The sequence below is a fragment of the Patagioenas fasciata genome, chromosome 1, assembly GCF_037038585.1.
Source record: "Patagioenas fasciata isolate bPatFas1 chromosome 1, bPatFas1.hap1, whole genome shotgun sequence".
NCBI lineage: Eukaryota > Metazoa > Chordata > Aves > Columbiformes > Columbidae > Patagioenas > Patagioenas fasciata.
The window spans coordinates 151,130,805-151,145,700 of record NC_092520.1 but is presented as its reverse complement, the minus strand read 5'-3'; the positions used below and the strand labels follow the sequence as shown (position 1 = coordinate 151,145,700).

The 14,896-nt window shown below is 40.9% G+C and overlaps 1 protein-coding gene across 34 annotated transcripts in view; it reads right to left on the bottom strand.

The window, feature by feature from the left end:
• Positions 1 to 14,896, bottom strand: part of CACNA1C (calcium voltage-gated channel subunit alpha1 C) — a 488,413-nt gene that overhangs the window by 36,764 nt on the left and 436,753 nt on the right. The window lies entirely within an intron of this gene.

Here is a 14,896-nt window from a genome sequence, read left to right as displayed (position 1 = left end):
GCTGCAAACACTCTGCCTGACATTGCTTGATTAACTTCTGGGGCCATTTCCAATACTGAGAACAATTCTGAAAAACACCCAAGGCTGCAAATACCCTTAGGTGTAAGCAGCAGAATTGAAAATCAAATAAAACCAGCTTTATTGGGAGTCCTTCAGTTCAACAGTAACATAATCCTTAAGGCCTAACTTCTATCTTATGTCCCATATGCCAAACCTGTCTGTCATTACTTCCTGTGCCTACATTAGCAAAGCTGACACTGATGAATTTCTTCTTCTGCCAATGGCAGAATTCACCTCTAGTGCCACAGAGGACTCCTGAAGTGTGCTCCTTTTCTCCAAGGACACTGCAGTAACCAATCTGGCATTGTATTACCTAAATCAAAAATGTAGTTTTGATGCACAGCCTATTTGTTGATGTGGGCAAATGAGAACAATTAAAAACCCTAGGTACACCTAATCATATAATAGCCTTTTGGGTTAACTCTTCGTTTTGGCAGTGTCAGATTTCATTGCTTTTATCCTCCTCTTTGACATGTTTGCTCTTGTGTTTTCTTTTCAGATCACATCCAGGCAAAAATTGGCTTGAATACCAAATAAAGGAGTGGTGCCCATAGAGACATTTCATACAGACCAGGCATAGAATTTGATTTTGTGTTGCTGGGCAAACATCTTTCCAGCAAAGAGTTTCTCTGTCCCATCTCCCTTCCTCTCTCTAGTTTTACAAATCATCTTTTATAACAATAGAATGACCCTTATTCTGTTAGTTGCTGCATTCCTGGTAGAAGGTACAAAGCCTCTTCAAACTTATTGAAGTAAGCCCAAAAATTTTCAGCACTTTTCAGGATTCACCATCCTCCCTGGCTGACAGTGTTTGTTCATCTGTGACTGACCAGCTGAAGAAGCCTTGTAAATTACTGTGGAATATTATACCTTAATTTGATATTGTTAGTATTTAATCAGAAAGTGCAGATAATAGTAATGTAACAGAGTCAAAAAAGCTATATAAAAGGATATCACGATACAAGGAACTGTTGATGTGGGATGCTCAACTTGGAGGAGTTGGCATCACATTGAAAAACTAGAAACCAAAGGTTCTGGCTGTCTTCGGCACTGCTAAGAGAATGAAGCAGAGGGTGACTTATTCCTCTTTTATTCCCAGAGCTAACTGGCCTGTGTTTTAAGTTGGGGTCAAATATGTGGCAAATTATATCACTACCTACAGTAAAAGCTCAAAAGCAGCATGGGAAGGTTTCTGTTGATGCTTGCAGGTTGTATTGATACAAACTGTAGCACTGCTGGCTGACGTTCCTGATATATTTGTGCATATGATATTTTGTGCTTGAGTATATGAAGGGAAATCAACCCCCAGCTGCAGGTTCCTGAATACATTTTCTGTTATCCACAGAGCTTTCATCGAGTAGCCAAATCCTACCAATTTTCACCTCTGCCAAAAAGTCACCATATGGACCTGAGCACAAGTATCTGAGAACTTGCTACTGGGACTTTTAAATGTGGCCATTCCTAACTATAAAGCTGAGAGCTATTGCTAGATTTTCTGAGAATCTTCAGCCTTGCAAGTAATGTGGGCATGCTGATTTCAGGAGAAGGACAAGCACTCGGCACCTGAAAATGTAGTGGTCACATCAGTTCACAGGGATTGAGGCATGGTGATAGGTACTTGGAAATAAATCCAGTGTCTAATTCCCATCTGAAATGGAGAGGATTTTATTTCTAGAAATCTCAGAACAATGTACAAAAGCAAGTCCTCATCAGTTTGATGTCTTTGAAGAAGCCTTTGGAAAATCTACCCCACTTAACTGAAGGCAGCTTTGGCTGTACTCCGTTTTACCTGCCTGTGGTCTAACCTGCAAAGGAACTTCAAGTATTCTACCCTGCTCTTGACATGTGGGGCACAGCAGCACACACATTACTGAATGGGAAAGGGCAACAAGAATAACAGCAAGATCAGTCAAGACATGATGCTCTGTGCAATTTCCATCATAGAGAACAGGGACCTGAAGTGTAAACCACCACCAAGTCCAGGGGTGTACTAAGAATGACACAGAAGGGAACATGCATGCTAAGAGTGGGAAGAGAAATGTCTGAGGCAGGCTGCATCTATGTAAAGACACTCAGTGAAGATGAGAGCAATGAAACTGCTTGGGCCATTTATTTTATTTTATTTTTTTTTTTTTAATCTTGATGTCACCATATTAAAAAAGGTAATAGAAATGCTGAAGAGCAGAAGAGGTCAAGAAACAGAAAAGCATGTTCTGGAGGCCAAAGTAAACATTCCACAGGCTAAAGACTGAGGGATCCCCACAGCACATCTGAAAAGCTCCTCAGAATATTTTTACCTGCATATATCTCATGTTAACTGTTTAATGTTTACTAGGGCACCAACATTTTAAACAGATGCATTACCTGAGCTGCTGCGAAACTGTGTGCATCCTTAAAGCCTCTACAGCAGGGGTGTCAAATTTATTTTCACTGGGGGGCCACATCAGCCTTGTGGTTGCCTTCAAAGGGACAAATGTAATTTTAGGTCTGTATAAATGTAACTGCTCTATGAGTTTGACACCCCTGCTCTACAGGCACAAAAGTGAAAGGCACAGCTTATGCCTACCATGAATTCTGGATCCCAGGTGAGGAGGTCTCTTGGAAAGAAGACAGGTTTATTCAATGGAGAGATACCTAAAAACTCAGAGACCACAGCACCAAATAAGGTAACTGATAACACTGTGTTCCTGCTAATCGTGCTCCACGTGGGTAGGTGAGAGTGAGGCTTTCTGGTGGCTATTTGCAAAGAACCTCCAGATGGGTACAGAGAGAATCAAAGTCTCCTGAACCTCCATACTGACTCACATATCAAACTTGGTGTCTGATCTTGCCATCAAGTCAAGGAAATAGTTTGCAACAGGTCGTGTTTATGGGTTTCCAAATCCTGGCTACTGCACAAATGCTTTGAAAGCTAGGAGACAATAAAATTTGCACTCGAGAACCAGTTTCTATGTTCCAAGGGCAATATGTAACCGTCAATATGATATAATGTTTATAGTATAACATAATCCATTCTGAAATCCTGAGAAGGGATGACTTGGCTTTTCAGAGCTGTAAAGATGGAAGCAAAAACATGAGCAAAACGACTAAACACTTTGCACCATCATGGTAGTATCAAAGCCCCTTGAAATATCCATGGCTTAGAATATCTTCTGCATAGATAAAGATTTAGAAGAAAAAAAATAAGATGTGTTAATAGATAGATTCAAATGAAAGTTCCAGTAGAAAAATCCTGAGAAGAGATATCAATCCCACCTCATCCCTCTGGAACACTGGAGATGGAGGACCATGTTGAGAGGTTTGAGTTCCCTGGGGTTTTTGGCTAGTCTGCTACAACTACACAGGATCTTTCAAAAAGATGGACCTGATTTGAAATTCAACCTGATTTAAAATTGGGTCCATCTTTTTGAAACACCCTGTATACTGGCTATCCAGAAGAGCAGCACCTAGAAATGCCTGGCGGGGAGCTCCATTAGGTTTCTACAGTACGTACTTAATAAATATATCCAAAGAGGCTGCTTGACTGCTGAGTAAGCATGTTCCAGTAGCTGTAGAAGCCTGACTGCCACTGAGATGGCAGTACAGGCAGGTGGCATTCCCATTACCGGCACTGTTGATGGCAGTAATTTTTTTCAACACTACAGGACATGCTCAAGATGATGAGTTCAACTCTTTCAGATGATCCAGTCTTTGCTAGGAAATCCAAACTGAATTCTCCTGACATTTGATGGGTAAAACTTTCTTGATGATAGTTTTTTTTACTTTCTAATAAGACTTCTTCCATTCGTAGGGAAGAATCTCTTTTTGTGAGACAGAATCCAACCTTTATGCTGTGGAGAACTTTGGCCTGGCTTGATCTGGGGAACATTTAATCAGCTGAATGTACAGTGTTATGGTTGCTTTGTTAGTCAGACCTGTCTCAGTCAATGCAGTGGTACAATGGCAGGCTTCTAATTTTGTCTCATAGCCCTGGGTTTGAAGACATGACAGGAAATCTGTGTTCGAGACTTTGGCACCACAATATGACAGAATATCTTCATATTTCTCAAGAAAACAAATGGTCAGATGCTTATTTTGCATTTTGTGACAATCTATAATGGCATTTCTCCACTGAGGAAAATATGGCTTGTGGATGAAGCCCTTAGGAGACCACTTGCAGCAGTTGGCTGTTGATGATGGATATCTAAGATGTTTCCTTGATTGCTGTTGACACTTGGAGAATGAAAAGTTCACCATAAAGATGCTGTATCTGTTGGAAACTTCCCATTGGTCTGTTAGCCTTCTTCCATGAGGAATGCATGATAGATGTTAACTTCTTGCTTTTTTCTACTCATTGCAGAAAGGATGCCTCTGAGAATCCACTCTGTAGAGCTGGCCTGAGCAGGCTACAGTGCTGTGTAGTTCCTTTGCAGTTCTAGGACATTGGTCTTTTCCAGCTCAAGTTCTTTCTATCTAGAAGTCCTTCAAGAGTCCTGCCTACTTTAGCTGTACCGCATCTGTGACTTTCTTGGGCACAAAATAAAGGGCAGAAAGACACATTCTGGGGAAATGAACTTGCCATACATATATAAGATTTTGATGGCAGTTAAAGGCATTTTCGTTAAGGGATACCTTGCAAGCAACACTGATTTTTTTGTTGCTACAGGTAGTGAGAAAGAACTGAAGGGCTGTTTCAGTTGCTTGGCCACTTCCATCTTGGCTGGATGTAAGGGACACAAATAGGACAAGTGCAAGCCAACACTTCTACTGTTCTGGAGATTTTTTTTCACACATGTGGGTCACATACAAACTGAGATGGGATCTGCAAGGACATAACTTGAAGAAGAACAAGAATTTATCCAGGTATAGAAAAAAAAAAAGAGATTTAGAGGTTGTCAGTGCCATGGAAACATGATAAAACCCACTAGACATTTTCTGGTGTTTGTAGTGTCAAAATTCTGAAGTGACCTCACGAGGCTGGCTGAGTAACACAAGTCTTTGTGGAGAGCTGAAAAAAAGTCAGGGTTTCAAATCAACCTGGCTGCTGGCAGGTAATAGCCTGGGGAGCACTGGGGAGTTACCACAACCTCCTCCACAGTCATCTGTCTGCCACTGCTGTGTGTGGTTTTAATCACAAGAGCTCAAGAGATAATCCACCTGCCACCAAAGTCTGTGAAGTTATTACAAAATCAGGCAGAAGTGTATCTGGTGTCTCTCTAACAGAGAATACTGCTGGTTTGCAGAGGGCATAATTCTCAATTCCCACAACCCAATGGTGAAATCCAATTACTAGCAGGAAAAAAATAAGCAATCAAGTGTGCCGTTCTTTGAGAATTTCTAGCAATATTTTGAATAAAACTAGTCAGATTTTTTTTTCTACAAAAATATTTTCCGTTAGAAGAATGCTGATGCTGAAAGTGAAATGTCCCATAGAAACATGTCAATTTTGAAAAAATCGTTTAAGAAATGGAAGATTGAAATCTCACATTTTATTCTCGCACATTTCAATTTAATTTTTTGTTTCAATTAGAAATGTTATATAACTATGACAAAAATAAAGCCTAGACTAATCTGGTTTTACTTAAGCAAATATTTTGCTTTTCCTCAATTCTTTCTGTTGGACTAATCTTTTACTGAAAATTTTGCAATTTAAAATTTTGATTCCATTTAAAAATGGAAAAAAAATTACCATATCAAGGAGCTTTTGCAAAACAAATAGTCAAGCCTTCCTATGACCCTAACTTGGGTAAAGCACCAGAGGTTTTTTTTTAGATAATTGTAATAAATTGAGGTTTGGTTTTAGTGCCTATTAGAAAAGGGTGCAGTCTTACAATAAAACACGAAATCAAGGTGTATGATGCCGCTTTTACTGGGGCAAATGGTGAACACCCTGCTGATTTCCCTGGAAAAAACCTTGAGTTGTTCCAATGCAATGTGACATCCTAATCCTCAGGTAGCTTTGCAGAAGAGACTGAGATCTCTTGCACTGGGGAAGTAAATTTTCATTTGGTGCAATAAGGAGAATTAGGAAAAATGTGACACCTGCAATGAAGTTTGCCATTACATTTCTGCCTGCACCAACTCATGCGGGTCAATAGACATAAAGTACCAGCTCATATAAATGCAATAGATACGCATTTATACTTCACAAAGATTCCACATGATCTCAGATACTGGGGGACATATTAGCATACCTGTATGCAACAAAAGCCCATTTCGAATACAGTTAATAAGGTCAAGGTAACTTTTAAAGCAAATGAGTCCTGCAGCTATCATTTTTTTTGCTTCATTTCCTATGTATTCTAAGATTTTTAAATTCTAGAACTTGCTTTTCTAATTACCTTCAAATATGCAAATCATACCAATTTGAATAGCTTATTAATTAATTTCATATATATATCCATGAAATTGTCAGACAGTAATCTTATGGTTCCAAGTGCTTAAGGTAAATATAAGGAAAGTCAATTGCTTTAATTTGGTTATGCAGATTACCCTAGATTGACAATTACTGGATAGCTAATGAGAGTCACTTTTTATACAGCTGAAAGCTCTATTTTTTCCCATAACTTTCATGAAAGCAGAACAATTGGTAAAGTATATCCATGCAAATTATTCTTAATTTTCAGGATGTTTTAATAATCCTTCTCATTAGCTCTAGGTAAATGATGAGTTCAAGTCTTATGGTAATCAAGCCTGGCTGGCTCCTGAGGAACAAGTAGATATTAAACACCATCAGAGATGTGTTGCTCATTTTCAGGTACAATTACTGGTCTGACTCAGAGAGGCAGGTGCAGCTTTGCCTGTGTTTTGTTATTTGTGTTTTGTGGGACAAGTAGCCAAAAAAAGTGCCCTAGAACATCTGGATAGGAAGGCTCTGGAGATATACTGAGCCATGCAAATAAATATTGAAAGGCCACTTGTGTGCAGGACCTTTTACTTTTGTTTTACAGGTGGAGTGATTTTAACAATATTCCAATTTGAGTATTGGCTGAGGAGAGGTTTTGCTGATTTGGACATCTCTGCCAGAAGCCATGTGTGACAGTGGACTTTTTTCATTCAACTTGCCTTTTCACTTGCCCAGTTCTTGATCCACGTCAGGGCAAGTGCTACTAAAGGAGGTAATCAGGCTTTCCCAGCCTAGAGCAGACTGAGGGGGTTGACCCTGGGACCAGACCAGACTCCTGAGCAAGACAGAGCGAGAACAAGTGTGAAAATTTGGAGTTCACAAGTCTCCATCTTTCCTCAACTCTATTACCAACCATGCCAATGTTTTCCTCATTGCTGTTCCTAAGTAGTCCAACGTGCCTCATTTTATTTCCTATGGCAAAATTACTATGGCTTTTAAACACCAAACCCAGCAGTGTCTTTAGCACTGTGCTGGAAAGCGCAGTCTTCTTTTTCTGAACACCTTTAGGAAGATTAATGTTCTCTCTTACATTGGTCATTCTTCTATTTTTTTTTTTTTCCCATTGTTTGTGAGAGATGGAGGGAGGGAAATCTGTGGGGCTGCTTTTCAAAATTTCCTAATGAAAGTTCTTTTCATATCCAGGTTCTCCAATCCCAAACACCCCAAAATCCATAATTTTGACTTCTTATCTGTAGCCAGGTTGTGAAAGCACAGCTTCTCTGGTGGGCTGCAAATAGAGAGGTGGTATCTGACATGTCTTGGCCTCCTAAGGTTCTCATAGACTAAGACCATGCCACTGATTTTGATCTTGAAATGAAAAATAAGAGGCTGTTCAGAGCATTCATACCAGTCTTGGCTACTTTAAGGACATGCTGTTGTGTGCTGTATGAGGGGTAGTTTTATCCATTCCTTGTACCATCCCACAGCCAGTCTTGAAAAGGATAATGGCATCAGAATTCTCTAAGATGAATTTCCTGAGCCATAGGTTGGCAGGAACCTTCCTTGTCTCCAACATCTTGCAATACTCCATTAGTACTGAGAGGGTGAGTATGATCCACTGGCTTCATCCTCCCTTGGGGCTGATGATTTGAAGAAATAAGCAAGTTCCCAAAAGGACATCTTCCTTCTGTTGTGGCTGTGCTTGTCTTCAGTGCATTGAACATTTGAGCACTTCTACAGCTATTTGTTAATTACTTATTAACTAGCTGATACGTTTCCATGATGTCAAAAAAGGAAAAGCAAGAAGGAAAAATGAAGAACAGATTGAAACTTGCTGCGCTCTGTGTATTGGTGTTACTGGGGTTTCTCTGGGCAGCCTCACCTGCCTATGGACAAAAGGAGGCTGGAGACCTTCAGGCTTTGCTGGGCCCCATCTGTGAAGAGGTTTGCTGGGAGCCCAGTGTGAAGGGTTTACTGTGATGTGGTTGGCAGGAGCATGTGAATCCAGAAGGAAGGTTCAGTAGCATCTTTGTGGCTCCTCTATAACTGATGGGGAATTATACCGGTGATGTCAAGGTCAGAAACAGACCTGTGGTCTGTAGCAAAATACCCACTCCTCAGTACAATAACTCTTCTGGGCACTGATGGAGCCAGATGGAGACTAGATCATGAGCAGATTTTTCCAGGGAAGAAGGCAGGCAGGCTGCCAGCTCTAAGACTCTGCATGCAGTGTTGCCAGGACCCTTCCTTTGGTAAATCCAAAGGCTCTGGGAGAGGGTGAAGATGAATGAGCCATCTTATGCTTTGATGAAAGGGCTCAAAGAAACTGCACATTGAAAACCTAATCTACCTTTGTTCGAATGCAACAGGACTGTGGATTGCAAGAGACAGTAGATACAGGTGAACTAGCAGCCCCTGTTACTTTTGAGTAATGGATTTCTGCTCAAGAGAGGATAGCCAGAGATAGCAGCAGCCCAAAGAGAGAGTTTGTGATGAACCACTTGCATCTGAGGTTTGTAACCGTTCGTATTTAATTGCCAGGCTGTATCTTTTCATTGCCCAGTTACAAAATTATTTAATTTTGATTCAGAATGTTTCCTAGAAGACAACAGCCTACAGAGTCATACTGGATTTCTATATGTTAATATGGGATACAATAAAGCCTATGACACATTCTGGGATTGGAAATGCCAAACACAGGCATTATCAGAGCATGTTAGAAGTTGTCGTATGGAGACTGAAGCTAGCTGTTAAAAAGCTAACAAGCAACACTTTTTTGTTCTATACCTCTTTTCAAGAATAAATGGTTATTGATTTGATGAATTCTTTGGTTAAAAAAAAACAGTAGGGCAGTTTGGATGATATGTTATACTCGCTGTGTGTGATTTACTGTGTTCAAGTCTGAGCAAACAGTTAAGCCTCAAAATCTCTAGCTCTAAATATCAATTTGTTTTAGTGTCTTTCTATTAACAAGTGTTTCTTTACTGCTGAGGTCTCTTTGCCTTCATGTCTGTTCAGCTTAGGAAAAGATGTCACTTGATCTGGCTTTGAGTGAAGCAGATTTTCTCCCAGTCACTCAGACAAGGCTCAGCAGGCAGCACCACTGACTGGTATCTCCAAGTCTGAAAGTGGATTTTGAGAGAAAAACTGGGATGTGACCAGGTGGGATGTCCCATTGCTCTGCAACATTGTCAATTTTACTAGCAATTAGAGCCAGAGCCACATTTTTGGCTATCAATCAGCTGACCATAAGCAGCAAACCAGCCTCTACAGCTAGGTCATCTGGATGCAACTGGGAATGGGTCCCATTTAGCAGATGTCTATGAAGATACATGAAGCAGAAATCATTTTGTTGGCATGTTGTGCCAGATGGTCTCCATGAAGAACAGACCAGCCATTTTAAAAACAGTTATCTAGTGAAAAATTTTAAAAACTCTTATGAGTATAGAGGGAGGGGGGCAGGAGCTAAATGAGGGTGCTGTATTGACTGTATTAGAAGGAGTAAAATTAGTTTGTACCTTTGATTACAGATCTGGCTGGGAGGTGGCATCGTCTTGCCTACCAGCAAAAAACCCCCATAATCAGGTCTTTATTTAATGGGAACCTCAAATGTTCCTGTTAGTCTGTGCATTTGAGTTTGCAGAATGGTACCCATCACCATGCTGAACTGCTGCTGAGTACTTGGCACAAAAACCTTCACAAGGGGGAACAGCCTTTCCCCTGGACTGATGGTATCTTGGCTGAAGAAAGACAGGAAAAAAATCACTGACACAGTAAGCAGAGGGGAACTAATTACTGCCTTGCTTAAAACTGCCCCTAATGCTCCTGGGAATGGGAGATGTGATCTCTGCTACCAAAGATTTCAGCAACATTGGGAGAAAGTGACTGAGGACAAGATGGCAGAGAAGAGAAAGTTGAGGAGGAAAACAAGTAAAATACTTGTGTGTGTTTTCCCTTCTTCTGTCACTTACATTGCTTTCATTGCAACTGGCAGTGCAATCTGGAACCAATTAGCAGATCTCTAAATATGCATAATAGTAAGAGATGGTGCAGGGAATGAGGTCTTGGAGGACCAATGTTAAAAGCTCTTGTAATTTGGATGAAGGACAGAAGCTTTTACAATAAAACTGAGTGAGTGAAATATGGGAGACTGTGCAGCCTTTATTGCTGCAATCTGCATGTGGAGAACATCGATGTAGGAAAATTCTTGGGCATTCTCAGCAAAGTAGATCTTAGAAAAAGGAATTAAATGCCAGAAGACATCTTTCACTGCTTCAAGGAATTGCCTTAGATGGCAGAACCAGCTGTGTTTGAACTCACCCAAGCGCCTGACCATCTAACTTACAGTGCTTAGGGAGCTATCATAATTAACTTTAATATATTAAAAGACTATCTAAGGATTCAGAGTCAGAGATTTTTTCTATGGATTCTTATGAAGATACAATCTCTAACAGAGTTCAGGGAAAGTTAAAAGCAACTTTTACTAGGCAAAAGGAATGATTTATCCTGGCTAGGAAGCCCATGGAAAATGTAACCAGCTTGGGGTAGTTCTGATGTTTTTATATGATTTTTTCTTTTGAGCTTTGTGCAAAAAAATATTGAATTGAAAGGAAAATTAAATATAACTGTATTATATCACAAATGTTGATGCCAGATTTTTTTTTTTTTTTTTTAATGATGTGATAGAAAAATGACAGGGAAAATTAAATACTGCTCAGACAATCCGGATGTGTACTTTTAAAATAAGTCTTTGTACAGAAATGTACGTGTCACACACTTACTTTACCATTTAACCAACACAGGACAAGGCCTGTTGTACTTTGTCTTCCTACTATTAGCTATTATTGTTATTGTAAAAATAATTCACAGTCAAATAAGAAATCAAGATTCCCTCTCTAAAAGCCTTAAAACCCACCAGGGTTTTGGGTATGTGAAAGCCTGCACTGATTAAAAGCCTGATCCACTCCTCAGTGCAGTCATTGAGATATTATGCCTCAGCATTTTGAAGACAACTCTAACCATTTTCATTCAGAAGGACTCCAGACAGGTTTGTGCATCAAGTCTTAACAGCTATAGGGCTATCTAACTTTCCTTTTGCTGCTTTTACAATTAGGATTTAAGGATTTGTTCTCCTGGAGTCTTCATATTCCATTTCTCATATTTTAATTGACTAGCATGTGTGTGGCTGTATTTATCCAGTAGGGTAAATTGATTTTTATGCTGCTCTTAAATCCCCACATCAAAATACATTCTGATTATTCCATGCACCTGGAATAATGTCAGAAGCCAAGTATAACAAGTAGTTTTGTGGAAACCACAATATTGGGGTATTTCCTCAAAACAGCAGTATGGAGAGTCTTTCAAATCAGTTTTCCCCATGGAAACTACATTCTTTTTTCTTATGGTGCTAATATTGCTGGTCATCAGTAACAGCTCAAATACTCAGGTAAACTGAGGAAGGAGTCATTTGCATTCACCATTCTCTTTTCTGCAAAACATACATTTTTTCTATTTGCCCATATTTTGTATAGTTTTCCTTACAGAAAAATTTGTGCAGTTACCAAAATCACCTCTTTGAACGGGCAAATCATATTGTGAATTCTGGAAATGCATTCAGAATATCATCATCTTTAAGCCAAAAGAGAGAAAAAAAGAGACCCCGTCTTCCTGACAAAAATATACGTAAATAAAACCAAAACAAAGCTGTTCAAACATGGTTGTGGTCGGATAGTCTTACCGTACTTCTTTCTCACCAACACAGAGAAAAAACATGCCCTAGAATTGTTGATTAAGCATAAGAGGTGATCAAATTCGAATTGATCTAAGCCTAATTTCAGGAAGAGTTCAGAGTAGCCCACCAAACTAAAAATAAAGCACGGTGAACTGGCATTTGCCATTGCTAAAGCTCACAACCATGCTTCAACGTGGTTTCCTACGTATAGAAGCTGAGGCCACCATTATCTAATGATAAAAACACCACTGGATATTTAAAACAAAAAAAACAAAAACCAAAAAACAAAAAACCCCACAAACAAATCCGCCCCCCTCCATATATTTTATCAGCATTTTTTTTCAAAAAAGAAAACGAGTCATATATACATACATATACACACACACAGGGATAGCTCAGGACTACATACAACTTCTAGGATGGCAGCAGTAAGGATATGACAACACAAGATGTCAAAAGAAGCCACTGTGCTTCTCCAGCCCTTTGCTACATAATTTGGAGGCCTCTGCTACCCAGATGGCATTTGAGAAAGAGAGAGAGAGAGAAGGGGAGAGGGAAGGAGATGTTTTCTGCCTCTTCCAGAAGGTTTAGGTAAATGAAATTGAAAGTTCTAGCAATTGCAAAGATTTGTTTCCAGTGGCAACTGATGGCCAAAATCTGAGCAGCAAAGGGCATGGAAGCGGAGAGAACCAGACAGGCAGAGACAGAAAGACAGACAGACAGACGCAGCGACAGAGATGAATGCCAGTCCCAACTGAGGTGTGGGCTAAGATGTATGTCGTCCTTCCACCGATCCTTGCTCCCATGGCGGGGGGGTGTGTGTACAGGGCTGTGTGGCAGGGCCCGACCGCTCCAGTCCTTGCACAGGCAAAATGCCCCTGGGGGCAGTTCTGCCTGAGCAAGGACTGCAGGATTTAAGCCACTGGTTCTCTGCCTTCAGACACATTGATTGAGGGTGAAAATGAACTCGTGAGGTTAAGTGTGGCTGGAGACGAGGGAGAGGAAAGCAAGGGAGAAAAGGAAGAAAGGGAGGCGGTGGGTTAAAAGGGAGAAGTGCAGGAGAAGGTGAGAGGGAGACTTGAGTATAGACTGTCAGATATTCCAAAGAATGGGAGCTGGAGCCCATGACAAATCATATGAAGCTTCTTGACACCAAAAGCAAGATGACTGTAAGGAAAGGCCCCATGCGCCTGGTTTAAGCCTGAGTTACTTAACTTGAGAAATAAAAAAAGACTAAAGGAGAAATCACTGCACAGATCTCCAAGTATTCTTGGGAGCTGAATGCTTTGGTATCTCTCTGGCCTTCCTAAACTTACTTAGGAATCAACCAAACTGCAACCCTCTGCTGACTTACTACTGGAGTTTGGAAAACTTTTCAGAAATGCAAAATATACACCAAACCACTACAGAGCAGGCTGAAGCACAAAAGACCCGACCAACATTTTATAGTGGAAGGAATGCAGCAAGATGGTTTTGGGCCTCCCCTGACCTTCTTCATAGGAGTGCTACTTCCTGAAGCACCTAGGTATCCCAGAGGCCACCGTGGATCAGATCACATGCAATGCTGTACTTTCCTTTTTTCTCCTCCTGTTACCTCTCCCATTAAAAAACCCTCACCATTTCCATCAACCCTCAGACCAGTCACAACACTCACTCTTAGAAAAACATATAGTGCTACAACACAAGGGCAACTTACTCAGGGAAATATTCCATTATTTCAAAAAAGCCTGCAAGTCACCAGTTCTCTGTCCCTGATAGCTCACATCATGTACCCATGCACATGCCCCTGGCTTGTCACACCTGCTGTATCATGTTGCATACCTGTCACAGGTACCTCCTCCTCTTCTTTACCTCCTGCAGTGTTCACAGACACATTCAGACACACAAGTACAGTCACTGAATAGAACAGGTGGGATGGATACCAGTCCAGATGGTTTTGCTCAGTCATCCTCATGTACTCCCAGACACAGCTGATGAACACAGGGGTACCCACACATGCAGACACACTCAGAGGCACCAGCAGGATCCCTCGTCAGGCTCACAAGTAGGTGTAAACCCTCCCTCCCTGACATACTTTCAAGACAGACAGAATCAAACACATGACATCCCCACTGTCACTGGTACCTACACTGGTGCTCTGCAGACACACATGCTCCCACCTGAGCCTGTCTCCATCACCCTCACACATCTGCCCACTGCAGCTGGATGGGGCCAACCTTCCAGCTGGCCAGCTCCTCCAGCTGAGCGGGCACTGCTGTGAGCATCACTTTGGTGGCAGACAAAGACTCAGCCACACTGAATCCTTGGTCTTACACTGGGAAAGACTGAAGGAAAAAAGGACCCTGTGGAGCAGAGAGGTGCCAGCTTTTCTCTCCGACCGAGAGGAAGGATGTTACATTAGCAGCTTTCCCAGTGACTCAGGATCTGACCATTTTCCTTTTGTCACTTTGGGTGCAGTAGCACAGAGCACAAATCGAACTGGATTTCCCCCTTTGATACAGCACAACAAATAGTCATGAGCAACTTTATTTTCCTAGAGGAGGGGACAGCAGGCTGTCAGTCACCTTCACAGTGCTCAACTCCAGGGTGTATCTGCTGATGTGGAAAGGAAGGAAATGCAAGCTTGTGCCTGGGGCTGCTTCTGGGTTGGTATATTCCAAATTTGTTGGTTTTCATTAAACTCCTGTAACATTTTCTTTCCTATTATTATTATTATAGATAGTAATAATTTTTGCCACCTTGATTTTTTTTCCTAATGAACTTAAAGTGTCTTGTAAACA